The following is a 12,591-nucleotide window of genomic DNA, read 5'->3' as shown; positions in this document are numbered from 1 at the left end:
CAAGAAACAGTATAATTATGTGATTAATATTTATTTCCCTTTATAACTGTATGCAACCAGGGCCCCTGTTTTTGTTTTTAGCATTATATCTCTGCACCCAGCAAAAAACCTTGTATGCTAGGTAAATTTATAAGTAATTTATTTATGAGTATTTTATGAGTATTTATAAGTAATTTATAAATAATGTTAATATACATTTATAAATAATTATGTAAACATGTATAAATTTATAAATAATTGTTGTAATCGAGAAAATGTCTTAGGGGTAAAAGGATGATGGGGCTCAGGGCAGAATGTGCAACTCTGGCAGGTGGGATAATTTTGAGCTGAAGATAATCAAGGCCCAACAGACTTAAGAGGAGTGTTTTTACCTCCCCAACTGCTTAAAAGGATTTAGGCCAAAAGCCTACACTAGGAAGAGAGCTGTTACCAAAGATAACTTTTTTTTTTTTTTTTTTTTTTACGTAAGAAAAACTTCTCAGGGCATCACAAACATTCGTTTACCGAACATTTGCTCTGCCCATCTTCCTATGGATTGTCTTCTTCCCCTTTGAAGTCCCAAACCCTTCCTTCTCCTTAGCTCCCATGGCTTATAAACCTCAATTGCCCGACTGTTGGGGATCCTCTCCTGTCTTTGTGGTGCTCTCATACATAAATAATTAAATTTGTTTTTCTCCTGTTAATCTGAATTATGTCAATTTATTTATTAGACCAGGCAAAGAACCTAGAAGATAAGGAGGAAACATTTTCCTTCCCTACAGTTTTGGCACCCAACATGGGGCTCTTCACTGGCTAAACAGTACTCACTCCAGGGTTGTTGCGCTGAATGATCTTGGGACTTGGGACAAGCACTGGCAAAAGGTAAGAATTCTTACCATATCAGTGTCCTGGACTCTGCCTGCAGGGTCTATTGGAAGTTAAGAGTGGTGACAGTCATTTGCTTTTTGTAAGTTTAAATTAGCAGGAAAAAAAATATTTGTGTGAACTAGTTCCTTGAGCATAGCAATTTTGGTAAAGATTTGTTATTATGAATACTCCTGATTTCTATGCATTCCATTCCTCCAGAGATAATCATTGCTTTCTTTTGTTTTTGTCTTTTGTGTTTATCAGAAGGAGGAAAACCGTAGATCTGATGGGCTTTTCCTTTGATCTTGTCCTATGTCCTCAGAGCTTGGCTGTGTGACCAATGAGAATGCTCTCTCTGGTCTCCACTCTCCAGAAGGTACAAATAATGCTGTACATCTGGCGGCCGATTGAATAGACCGGGATTCAGGAGACACAAAATCACAAGCAGAGTTCTCTCTGTCCAGCTGTGCCAGCTCTTAGGGGAGTTTATCAGAAGGTGTCCCAGTCCATAAGGGGCCTTTGTCATCTCAACCTCCATTGCTTTGTTAGTGCTGGAAGGTCCCATTCCAGGAGCACCTGCCCAGACACAGAGTAGTGGGTCTGTGACTGGAGGCATCCCACACTCCCGTGAGAGACACGTTTTTACTACACATTTTTACTACACAGTTCTTAATACCTGTGACAGGAAGGCCCTTGCTTTCTTAGGCTAACTCTGGGAGTGAACTTTCTGGATCTTGTGAGGGCTACATCTTTTGCACTCTCTTGTGGGGTGCCTTTTGTGTCTTTGGGTAAGTCATAAAAAAGCTTATTGGTTTGAGTCATTATTGAGATAAATATGAAATCCTACTCATCAATGGCCAGATGATGAATCTTTTGAATTGGAAAGACTTCCATATTTGAAAAAAAACCAAACAAACACGTTTTTAGAGAGCTCTCATCCTAAACAATTGTATTATGGGTACCTATGGAAAGACCAAATTAAAAGATCAGTACAAAGAGATATGACCGCTAGCCTTAGGGATTCCCTTAAGATGAAAGAACAGAATTAGAGAACAAGAATCAAAGACTCCATCCAACATAAAATCTCCTTAAAATCTTGCCCTCTCTCCTCAGCAAATTCCCTGAGTTCCCCAAAGTCCTCTACCTTCTCTGGAAAATTCCTCCAACACCTAGATGCTTATTTTAGCTTCTGTTTTCCTACATGATTTTCAGAGAGCACTCTCACCTCATCCCTAAGCTGAGAATGTACAGGTTACTCATGTCAATACTAAGAGCCAGGAAATTAATTTAACAGAAGCATCTGGAATGGACAATACAGCTCAGACATAAAAAAAACTTGTTTTGTTGGGCTCTGTAATCAGGATCTGACAGCTGCAGGCTTTCCTAGGCAATATGTTCTTTGCAGGGATCTCCTAGACCCCACCCAAAGAATTCAGGTCCCTCGGACACCAGGGCATCATCTAAATTATAAAGTCCTTTTACCTCCACTTTCAGAAGATCCTACCAAATTTAAAGAAAAACATTTAAAAATTAATGCCCTAAACAGATGGCCAGAATTTCTCCCAGGCCCTTCTACAAATGACCAGAAAATAGCTCAACTGCAGGCTGGTATTCAAGGTTTGATAGGAACAATATTGGAGGCTTTCCCCGCTAAAGTGAATTGGTCTAAGGTTAAATTATACACTCAGAAAGAAGATGATCATCCAAAGGCCTTTGCTGAAGGCTTTATACAGACTTTTTAAAAGCATACTGCACTAAACTGTGAAGATCCAAAATATAGAAATCTTTTAATTTTCATCTTCGTTGGAACTTTTCTCCCTAATATTAAAAAAAAAATTTGGAATAGTGCGATCAAGTGAGCAAATCAACCTCTACATGTTTTGACAAAAAAGGCTACCAAATTCTTTGGAGATAACTTGTAAGAATGCAGACCAAAAAACGTTAAAAAGAACAATTTTTGATTTACTAACTTGAATTTTTGGAGAAATAAAAGCATAAGTCCAGGAGCAACTCCAAGCCCATTCAGAGCCTTTCCTATTTGCCTCCAGATATGTATAGATACTGTATATTTAAAAAAAAAAAATCAGGACATTGAAATACAATTGTTCTGCATTTAAGAAAAAGAGGGAAAATTTAAGTAGTAATGACCCTAGACTTCTGGTAATACAGAAGTAGAGCCAGAATTTCTAGGAGAAAACTCACATTCTTTCTCCATCTCTTGAGAGATGGAGCTCATGTCTAGGATAATTTTTCAAGCTCATGTCTAGGATAATTTTTGGTAAATAAAAGCAAGCTTAAGTTTGCTGGTTTCATTAATACAGACATAGCTTTAGAGTTATTAGCATTAAGTGTAATACTTTTATTCTATTTTCATTTACTGAAAGTAAAATATGCTCATGTTATCTCTGTTATAAAGTTTGGCAGGAAGAAAAATAACTTAAGATGATGGCTAACTGCTTTAATGTCTCATGAAATTTTCATGAGTAATCTAAGTATGATTGTTAAGAACAAGTAAATAAATGTAAGTGGGATAAGAATTTTCAGGTGAACTTTTCAGTAATAACTGTTATGGTAGGTCTACTTAAAAATAGTTTCCCAAATCTCCTTGGTAACCTCCACCCTTAGAATTTTGCTAAGTTAAAATTAAATGGTGGGGAGTCGTTAAATGTCTAGGTTATTTCCAAGTAAGGTAAAATACTAGAACAATAATTAATTACTAAAGATAGTTGGGGGTCCATTAGTAAACATGTCTGTGTCATACTAGAAATTCTGCTATGAAAAACATGTTTCTAGATATTCTAAAAGTATTTATAAATTTGCCAACCCACAGAATGCTAATATAGAAGACAGTTTATAATTGTTTTTGTTTTTATTTTCACTAAAAATGAAGGTTTTTAAGAATTAAAAACTGTAATATAGGTAATTAATGCCACTAGAAATAATAAGGGAAACATCTCTGAATGTGAGACAAGCAAGATGGGTGCTTTTAATAAAATTAAGTATAAGAAATGGAAATGCATTTTTTGTTAAGGGAAAATAAGGTAATTTTGTCAATTGTATTAAAATGGGAAAGAAAAGTTATAGGGCAAAATTTGAATGTAAAAAGGTTGTAGAAGATTTATAGAAAAGGAATCTTGGCAAAGGAGTTTTAGTCAGTCATAATTCCACTTATCTTAAAATGTTAGGTGTCACAAAAATAAATAGATTTCCTTGTCAACTGCATTGTGATAGACTTTCATCAGATCTTTAATCATGGCTATTTTTTAAGTCTTTTGTCATTTACAGATGGTTATTATTTCTCTGATGCTTTTGCAAAAATGTTCCTGCAAAAGTACTTCATCTTTAAGAAGACTTATGGAACGTACTCTAGAATACAGATTTCTGATAACTTCAAGATCAGAAAACTGAACTGGTAAGAATTTCTAAAGTTAATAGAATAACTAGATTCAATCAGAACAAATATCAGTTACATTGTGCTGAATGAACTGAGGAGTATGCTTGTAATTTTTTTTGTTTAAAACATGGCCAATTTAAATAATATATATTTTGTTTTCCAGAATTATGGAAACCTTTTTCTCTTCTTTTAAGCTACCTATGACTTAGAACAATTTGGAAATGTATACCTTTGTGAACAAAGATTAAACTTTTATCCTTCTCTTCCTACCTGATGCCCCTAGAATTCATAAATTCTCAGTGGGTGTTCTGATTTTCATGGCAATAGTTATATGCCTAAGTTCACTAAGAATCTGTTCTTCTGTAACAAGACACACTTGAAAACATTGGTTGCATTACCAAGGCTTTGACTGGAATGTCATATTTGAGAGAGATGTCTAAAGACTCAGATATAACCAGACAGCTTTAAGTAGCTAAGGTTGACTGGAGCCAATAATGCCCCTTGGTGAAAATGGCCTGGTACCTTACTTACAGGGATTCAGCAACTTTGCCGGGTGAGTGAGAAAGGTGACTTCCTGGCAGGCGCAGGAATTTCAGGATTGGGGACCTTGTAAAGATAGGAAGTAACCAAAATCTGTAGGTATTGCTGGAAAGCCTGATAGCCCATCTTTAGCTTGGCTTCCTAGCTTTGAGAAGATTTTTTTTTTTTTTTTTAAAGATTTTATTTATTTATTTGACAGAGAGAGACACAGCGAGAGAGGGAACACAAGCAGGGGGAGGGGGAGAGGGAGAAGCAGGCTTCCCGCCAAGCAGGGAGCCCAATGCGGGGCTCTATCCCAGGACCCTGGCATCATGACCTGAGCCGAAGGCAGACGCTTAATGACTGAGTCACCCAGGCGCCCCAACTTTGAGAAGCTTTTAAAAGTACAGTTTGAGATTCCTTATAAAAAGTTCCAGCAAAGCAGATTTAAAAATTCTATATGGTCAATCACTATTCTTGTTATATTTATATAAACAATCAAGCCAAATTTATTAAAACTAGACTTACTTTGCAAACAAATTAGTCTTTCTTTGGTTATCTTTAATGGCAATGGGGGTGATGGTAGAGAACAAAATGGTGTTTCAGTAGAAATTATAATATAGACTTATGGAGATTAAATTCTAGTTCTGTCAATTGTCATTGAAGTTTTGTTTTCTACCCGTAAATTGGACTAGATTCTGGGTTCTTTCAGTTTCCTCCAATGTTTGGCTACAACTTTTTAAACTAACATTTCCAGTTTTTCTTCTACCCTTCTGACTTAGAATCATTGAGAACTAAGGCTGAAACCATGCAAGCTAACATTGGACAACTTGATATAAACTTCAGAGAAATCAGAATAAAAACTCATGTATGAACAGTCAGTCTTCGTGCCTCTGGCTGGGTGCACGACTCTAAGAGATCACTAGAGGCCTCAGATTACAAACCAGGAAAATCTGTCCAATTGCTATTGTCTGCCCTCAGTCCCTCTAAAGATGCTTCAAGCCTGATATCTAGAAATCTTTTCAACTGGTGACCCTCAGAACTCTGTTGGTTTGTAATTTGCTCCAATTATTAACTGGTTTTTTTTTTTGTTTCCATAGAAATGCCTTATTAAATACCCGATTTCCCGCATCATGCAGGCCTAACTTTGGGATCCCAGCTGCATCATCACCTTCTAAAATGAGACACAACTGTTTAACTGAACTGACCTATTTTTCTAATTCAATGAAGTAATGGAGCAATATTCCAAGATGAAGACAATCAAGGCCCAACACACTTAAGGAGAGATTTTTACCTCCCCCTTAACTGCGTCAAAGAATTTAGATAGAGAACCTGTACCAGGAAGAGAGTTACTACCAAAGATAACTTTTTTTTTTTTTTTACAGAAGAAAGTCTTATCCACATGGCATGGCAAACATTTGCTTACCAAACATTTGATCTTCCCATCTTCCGATGGATTGTCTTCCTCACTTTTGAAGTCCCAGATCCCTACTTGCTTCCCATTAGCTCAGGGTGGCATATAAACCCCAATTGCCTGACTGTGGGGAGCCTCTCATGTCTTTGTGGGGCTCCTGGATGTATATAATTACATTTGTTTTTCTCCTATTAATTTGTCTTATGTCAATTTAATCATTAGATCAGCCAAAAAACCTAGAAGGGAAAAAGGAAAAAGTTTTTCTCCCCTATAAGAACCTCCACCCTGTGGTTTCCCACTGAGCTTACATCTCTGCCTCTTACCTACACATCTGTTCCAAGCCCACTCCCTACTGTTTCTGATCTGGGACTTTTACTTTATCAGTAGCTCAGGGAAGGACCAAAGAAAGGGTGGGAAGAGTAAGAGAAACTGAAGAGTGAGGAAAATTGTTAGTCCGTGGGAGCATGGGAAGAAAGCACCTGCTGAAATTGTCCAGAAGGTGAAGGATGTTAATGAGAGCACATGGGGTGCTATGCCCAGTAAGCGCCTTTAACGGCTTCTAGCTGAAGAAACAGATATTCAGAAGTCACGGATTGAAATGAGGACACTATTAGTTTTCTAGCACTGCCATAACAAAATCCTATAGATTGAGTGGTTTAAACAACAGAGATGTATTATCTCACAGTCCTGGAAGCTAGAATTCCAAGATCAAGGTGCTGGTAGGATTGGTTTCTTCAAGGTCACTCTCCTTGGCTCACGGATGGCTACCATCTCCCAGGGTCTCTGTATCATTCTCGCTTTGTGCCGGTCTGTGTCCTAATCTCTTATAGTCATACTGGATTACAGCTCATCCATAGGACTTCATTTTACATTAATTACTTCTACAAAGGCCCTATCTCCATATACAGTCACATTCGGAGGTGCAGAGGGTTAGGACTTTAAGAAATAAATTTTGGGGGAACCCAATTCAATCTATTACAGTTACCCAGCCAAATAAAGGCAGTATAGCCCAGGGATTAAACAGACTATATTTAGTTAGAAATACTGTGGTTAGGGATGCCTGGGTGGTTCAGTCGGCTGGGCGGCCGACTCTTGATTTCGGCCCAGGTCATAATCTTGGGGTCCTGGGATCAAGCCCTGCACCAGGCTCTGCACTCAGTGGGGAGTCTGCTTGAGATTCTCCCTCTCCCTGTGCCCCTCCCCCCGACTTGTGAGCTCGCACACGCGTTTTTTTTTCTCTCTCTCTCAAATAGATAAATCTTAAAAAAAAAAAGAAAGAAAGACTGGGGTTAGAATTCTGACTTTACACTTAAAATCTCTTGGAACCTTAGCTTCCTCCTCTGCTAAGTGGGAATAAAAACAATTGCGGCTCTAGCCCTATTACATGAGATGAGGTATGCAAACGCAGAACTTGAGGACATAGGAAGTACCCAACGACTTTCAGCAGTAGCAGCTGGTGGTGTTTTTGTTGCTATCTTGTTATCATTACCGGTTTCCTTTTCTGTAGAATGGGGCTAAGAAAATGCCCACAGACTTAGAGCTGCCAGGATTGAATAGGCTGCACGGCAATGAGTTTATACTCTGCCTACCACATAGTGAGCTCTCACAAAGTGTTAATTGTGGCCATAGTCTTCATGGGATAAGAACCTAGTTTCCCTACTCTTATCCTACCGAATAGGATCTGATGTAGCAAAAACCATGTCTGTATTTAATAAAACGCAATTTTCTTGTCGGGACAGTTTTAGCCAGAGAGATCCCCTGTTTTAGTCAGGAGCTCATATTTTAGTTATTAAAATCGGAAATGTAGCCACATTGGAGGATGCACAACTTATGAAATTATTTAGCTTAAAGGTGGTAGGATCTATATTTCCGGATTGCAGAGCCAAGAATGTTCAGGTTCAATGTGGGTGATTCACCATTTGATATCTGGTCAGGCTTCCACGAAGTCTTCCTCTTTTTTTTTTTTTTTTTAATATGTCTCGCTGTGTCTCCTGTAATTAAGAAATGGTGCCGGGTTCTTGTCATCCTCCATTAAGGACTAGTCACAGATAGTTTCATAACATCTGCTTCTTGCAACCTTCTAATTATCCATAAAAATCTGGCAGAAGGACCTGACAATTTATCTGGAACGCAGAATATGAATACAAAACAGGGTGCTTGGCTTCTAGATAGAGTGATGGGATAAAACAGGTCCTCTCTAAGCTGTTACTTTGCATGCGGCGACGTCGCCTGTTCAAATCAGAGTTAGGTGCATGTCTTCTCAATAAAGACTCAATTTGGAAAAGCATCTTTTGAAAAATGAATGTGGGTCAGGAATATGTTAATGGTGCTGTGTCAGAGTCTGCTGTCAGCCACGACTCCGCTATTCCTTTTACAATCCAGCCAGACACTGTGATTTCCCCACTGGTACCTGCAGGCTCTGAGCTGTCTGCGCCCTGATAGGAAGAACTGAGGAACTCTTGACTGGGCCAAACACTTGCTTCTAGCAAGGTCAACTCCTTGCCTCTCGTTGCTTGTTCCTGGTAGCTGGTGCCTTTCTTGCCCACCAGCCTGCCTGGCTTTCTGACTCATCATCTCACCTTAACTCCAGGAAATGCATCTTCCTCCATCCCTGCTTTGTGTGCATGTGATGTGCTGAACCACTCCTTTATCAGGATTATTGGTCACCACGTGTCTACCTATACCTCCGACATCCATTGGGACCCATGGATTATTGGCTTATTCTGTCCTTCAGTTCTGAATCCACAGATACCTGTCTGCCCATTTGGCTTGACACCCCTACTTTGTTGAGGCTTCTGGTCCTTTTGTGTCTTATAATCTCAGGGCTATGAACCCTGAGACTTGCCTCAACTCTCCTGGTCTTTCTGTCTTGCATCTTCTCTGTGTCCTCGTATCATGGAGATGCATAAAAATACTCATTTTTCTATGTATCGTTCACCAAGCACTTTTTGTATATGTAATGACCTCGAGAGGCAGAGGCTATGATTTGCTTGGTAACTTTTTGATTTTTTTTTTTTTTTTTATTTGCGAGAGAGAGAATGAGAGACAGAGAGCGTGAGAGGGAGGAGGGTCAGAGGGAGAAGCAGACTCCCTGCCGAGCAGGGAGCCCGATGCGGGACTCGATCCCGGGACTCCAGGATCATGACCTGAGCCGAAGGCAGTCGCTTAACCAACTGAGCCACCCAGGTGCCCACTTGGTAACTTTTTATAACCTGAAGCACAAAGAGGCTTACTGTTCTTCGCAAGGCCTCAGATTGGATTTGAACGCAAATCTGTCCTGCTTTGGTTTGAGTTCTCCATGGTTCCCATTTTACAAAAAAAATGAATGGAGACATTGAGTTTTAGGACATTGACAGGTCATATGGTGAGTCAGCAAGGAAGCAGAAGGTTCCTAACATAGTGATAGAATAACTTGTTGAAGATGCCACTAGATTAAGAGGCAGAAGACGGGTCAGTTCAAGGTCTGGCTGAGAATCTTGATATTTGGTAAATCCCTTGACTTCTCTCTTCCTTCATTTTGATTGCTCACTAGGTTTAGCTACAAGTTTTCAGTTTTCTGGCAGCTAAAGTATACTCATCCTTACGTGTTCCAGATCAGCGGTCACTGGCCAAGATACTTGAGTTGTCTCATCTTATTGCTACATCACAGAGATTTCATTTCTAAATAATCCACCTCATATATTAGGCACAGGGAGGGGGTACTATTACTATTCTAAACTGCTGTGGGTTCACGAGTAGGAATCACCTGGGCCATTTTCATGTCCAGAAAAGACTCTAACTTCTTCATTGCATTTCAGAGCCTGGGCTGACATGACAAGCCTCTGGGTCTCTCCTGTCCCCGCTGAGTGGCTAAGACACCAATGACTTGAAAAACCAGAGGCGAAAGAGCAAAGCCAGGCTGAGGCTTGGGTCCTTGCCTTCTGCTGAAACGACAAGAGGAGCTGTGGGCAACTGGGCTTTGCATCTCGGCCGCTCTAATTCTTTGTTATTCCACGTGTGCTCCTGGCACGGCAGTGGCCTCACCGGGGGTCTTGTTAAAAATGCAGAATCTCGGGCCCCATCCCACATCTGCTGACTAATTTGTACGAGATTCCCGAGTGACTTGTACGCACATTAAAGAAGCACTGCTGGTTTATTAATCCATAGAAACGTTTACAAATTAACCTCCAAGTGGCCAGAAATGTTTCCTAGGGCCCTTTTGGAGGGGTACAGGCAAGTTGCCGCCCTTTACTGGCATGGGCTTCACTGAGAAAGGGAGTCTGGACCTAATTACAGCAGATGAAGGGACTTAGCTAAAAGCTAAGCTTTCAGGAGGGCAAAGGGGAGGGATGTGGGCTGTTGAGGTGAGGCCATTAACGGGTGGATTATAGCACAGTGCGCCATAATGGTCCAGTAATGAAATGTAATTGATATGGTTATATGGGATACAAAAGGACACTCGCTTTGTTCCAGCCTCTCTTTCTTCAGAGAAGGCAGATGCTCACAGGGTGAGGCAACCGGACAAAAGAGACTCATTCTAGAAACATTTAGGTTTCTCCCTTGGCCTGCTCTTTGTCCAGCTTCAGGTCAGACCTTCCTTGGTGCGGGCAACTACCAGGTGAGCGGTCTCCAGCCACAACCCTGAGGGGTCTGAGAGGCACACCTGTCCCCCCCACCCTCCACCTCTGAAACCCCTTGGGGAATGAACTCCAGCCCGGGACTGGGAGGGGTGGGGGGGATGGCCAGCCTGGTGTTAGAGCAGCTGCGATTTTGGAAATCTCTTTCATGGGACTTACAAGGCTTCAGTATGAAACCGCTCCTCAAACCACAAATGCTGACTTCAGGCTGCTGAGCTCAGAGTCATCGCCGCCTCCTCACTGAGCAACGGTTGGCTCTTTCTCAATTTATTTCTCTTGATTGTTCCACTTTCTGGGGAGCTCAAAACTTTTTTTTTTCTTTATTAGCTCTGCACCAGTTTCTTTTTCGTGAGTACTTTCCACCTGCCCCTGCGAAACTGGAGTCAAAATATTACAATGGCATTTATCCTGGAAAAATGGTTATTTATTTCTGATTTATGCCACACCTATTTAAAAAAAAAAAATCCCACAATATGATACATGTGCTGAACGTGAAGCTAAAAGAAAGGTGGTAGGAGGAGAGAACGATTCTAGAGGCTGTTCGATCATAGTTGTGACGAAGTTGCACAGTAATTTTAATGCTGAGCTATTGGTGGCTGAAGATGTGCATAGAGCTACTTATTTCTGGTCGGTGGGCATTACACCTGCTTCTCAAAGATACCTTTTCTGAATACTGAGTTTGCAATAATAAATACTATTTTTGAGTACTTAGATTCTCCCAGGTACTTGCTAAGCCCTTTGCATGCATTATTTGACCTAATCCTCACACCAACATGAAGAGAGAGGATAGAGTGACAGTCCCATGTGTGAACACAGCCAGGGAGCACAAGTTTGGATCTCATCTCTGATACTCACAAACCAATTGACCTTAGGCAAGTCCCTTAGATTCTCTCTGTTTCAGTTTTATTATCTGTAAAAGTGGAATATCAATCATACCTTACACCGTGATCGGGAGCATTCCATGATTTAATATACACAAAACACGCCATGTCTGGCCCTTAGTAAGTACTTGCCATTATTATCATTATTTCCACTCTACAGATAAGGAAATTGGGTCTCAGAGAGGTTAAGTGGCTGGCCCAAAGTCCCCTAGCCAGATCCAATTGGCACCAGATCTAATTTGACCCCTTAAACACTTCACACGCTGACTGGGAAACGGCCACCTGCTGTTGGCAAGGCACCCACGTGCAAATAAGGAATCACCATGAGCCTTGAGCAGTCGGTGTTTGATTGCCTTTGGTGAAAGATCGTGATCTGTAGATTATCTTGGGGGTGGGGGGGCTTCTCCCAGTTGTTCAGCTTGGTCTGGGATGGTATCTACTTTCTTTCTTTCTTTCCTTTTTTTTTTTTAAAGATCTATTTAATTTATTTATTGGAGAGAGAGTGTGAGCTCCCCACTGAGCAAGGAGCCCAATGTGGGGCTCCATCCCAGGACTCTGAGATCATGACCTGAGCCAAAATCAAGAGTCAGACGCTTGACCGACTGAGCCACCCAGGCTCCCCGTTATCTACTGTCAATATGACTTTAAGTAAGGTTTAAATAATGAGGGACTTGTATTGCAAATCATAGTGTTTATATGTGTTTATAAATCATTTGTTTTATAGTGTTTATAGTGTTTGTAAGTCATTTGTTTATGGATTCTGTTTATATTGATTCCTAGCCTCCAATTCTTCCCAAATGCAGTTGAACATCACAGAAATGTAGGTCAGCACCTACCCAATTGCTGCTATATTTAAGGCCCACTTCGATACCACATGCCCTGGAGAGCTGCTTGCTTTATTATCTCCCACGATTTCAGAGG

This window comes from Neomonachus schauinslandi, chromosome 6 (assembly GCF_002201575.2).
Source record: "Neomonachus schauinslandi chromosome 6, ASM220157v2, whole genome shotgun sequence".
In the NCBI taxonomy this organism is placed as follows: Eukaryota; Metazoa; Chordata; class Mammalia; order Carnivora; family Phocidae; genus Neomonachus; species Neomonachus schauinslandi.
Note: the sequence above shows the minus strand (reverse complement) of the source record.